At 43.1% G+C, this 2,270-nt stretch overlaps 1 pseudogene; it reads left to right on the top strand.

The window, feature by feature from the left end:
* Positions 1–375: 375 nt before the first annotated feature.
* LOC140343739 (PC-esterase domain-containing protein 1A pseudogene) lies at positions 376–1,172 on the top strand (annotated as a pseudogene).
* The last annotated feature ends 1,098 nt before the right edge of the window (positions 1,173–2,270 follow it).

The following is a 2,270-nucleotide window of genomic DNA, read 5'->3' as shown; positions in this document are numbered from 1 at the left end:
CAAGCTCAACAGGGTCTTCTTTCCCCGCTGATTCTGCCAAGCTCATTCCCTTTCATGTGCTTTCACTAGATAGCAGGCCCTGAGAAGGAGTGTGTACAACATTAGTAACTGGCATCTAGGGCTGGGTGTAGTGCATCTTTAATGATACCCCGAAGTGTGTAATGCAAATTGACTAGAATACAAGTGTGTATTCTGAAATTTGTGATTGAATGTAAAAGGCCACGTCTTCTGCTTCATCCATCCGTGCCATGCTTTATCAGACTAAATTTCTGTGTATGTTGCCCCAGAAGTGGGAAGTATATGTCGGGGGGATGAGATGGGAGACACCGGTATGTGTAACGGGAACCGAGAGGTCCAGGATGACCACATTGAGCCATGAAGTTATTCAGCTCAGCAGATGTCCCAAGGCTTCTCCACAACAAGTATGTGACCATCCTGGGAAACTCCATTCAAAGATCCGTCAACAAAGATCTTGTGAAAATACCGCAGAATGATGAGTTTTGGACTGAAAACTAGCCGAAAGGGAAGGGTGAGATGTCATTTGCAAACGACATGTTGGGGGATCTCTAGGTGAAATGCACAATGACATAATTTACCGCAAAGTGAGTCATTACAGAACTGACCACCACCTTGTACGGTTCTATTTCCTGACCCATGTATCTTCGGAGTACATAGAGAGCATGCTCGCTGACTTTGAACAGGGACCTCAGCCTGACGTTGTCATCATCAACTCGTCTATATAGGATGTTATTAGGTATCATGAGCAATCACTGCAAATGTACAAAACCAACCTGGACCACCTGTTTATTCGGCTCACTGAGGTGCTGGGCCCCAAATGTCTGGTGATATGCAACATGGCCATGCCTGTTGGATTCAAAGCTGGTGAAGTGCTAGAGTACCCAACTCCTAATGTGCGCTGGGACATCATAGAAGGGAATTTCTACAGCCCCACTCTGGCAGATTTGCACCAATTTGATGTGATTGACATGCACTTCCACTTCTGTTTCGAGCTGCGCTCCATGGTTAAAGATGCCACCCACTCGAGTCAGCTGGCTCATCGGAAGAATACCTGCATCCTGATGGCTCTTATTGATCAAGCCTGGGGCATGCAGCAGAAACAGCAGGAAGAGGAGGGGGTGGGGTCTGAGGCAGATCGTGGACAGCATTGGTAACTGGCATCTAGAGCTGGGTACTGGGCAGGCGGCAGCAGTAACAGCATGAGGAGGTGGCGGTGGGCCCTGAGACGGAGCAAAGACGGCATTAGAGGTTGAGGCCATCACCTATATGGACAGTGTAGAAGCTGTAGCTATTGGAGACATGTGGAATCAGCGGGGAAAGAAGACCCTGTTGAGCTTGAGTCTAGCCTGGCATCTAGAACTGAGTACTGGGCAGTGGGCAGGTGGCATATATATTTTATTTATTTAGTCACTAATATTGGAAAGATCCATAGCCACCATTTGTGAGTTATACCCTTGAATGCTCAATCGAGTTAACGGACTATAGTCATAAGCATTGCACTTTTCATCTTCACTTATTGCTCACTGTCATACCTATAACACACACACACATATATATATATATATATATAGATATATATATAGATATATATGTATATATTGTCAGCTGTCATACATTTACCACTCCTCTCCTGCACATACTGCCCACTATTACTTCCCCTGCATTTTCCTGCACATACTGTATGCCTACAATCATATCCTTTGCACACACATATACTACCTACTATCACACCCTCTGTACTGCTCTACTGCACATACTACTAACATGATAACCACATTAATCTCCTGTGCTCTTCCCTTTCATACCATCTGCATTATTCTCCTGTACATACTACCCACTGACATAACCTCCATGTGCTTCTCTTGCACATACTGTTTACTTTCATATAGTCTGTATTTCCCTCATGCACATACTACCTGCTGTCATTCGATTCATATTAATTTCAGCAAATATTGCTACCTAACTTACACTTTCTTAGCACTGTTTGTTATATTCCAGACTTTCTCTGGCACACTTTTGCTATTTCTATTGATATATTTGAATTGTGGGATGTGTACTTAATAAACATTTGTAAATTCTAGTTATTTATACCATTATGTCTGAAAAGACAAAGGTGGAATAAAATATTTTCCATTCTCATTGGGTCAGACTGTTCTTTATTCCCTTCCCTCCACACAATGTTCTCTTCCATTACTCACTTCCTTAAATAACGTAGAATCTGCTAAACAAACACATGTTATTGATGATCATCA

Source organism: Pyxicephalus adspersus, chromosome Z (genome assembly GCF_032062135.1).
Source record: "Pyxicephalus adspersus chromosome Z, UCB_Pads_2.0, whole genome shotgun sequence".
NCBI classification, from domain to species: Eukaryota; Metazoa; Chordata; class Amphibia; order Anura; family Pyxicephalidae; genus Pyxicephalus; species Pyxicephalus adspersus.
This window is presented reverse-complemented; position numbering and strand designations above follow the sequence as displayed.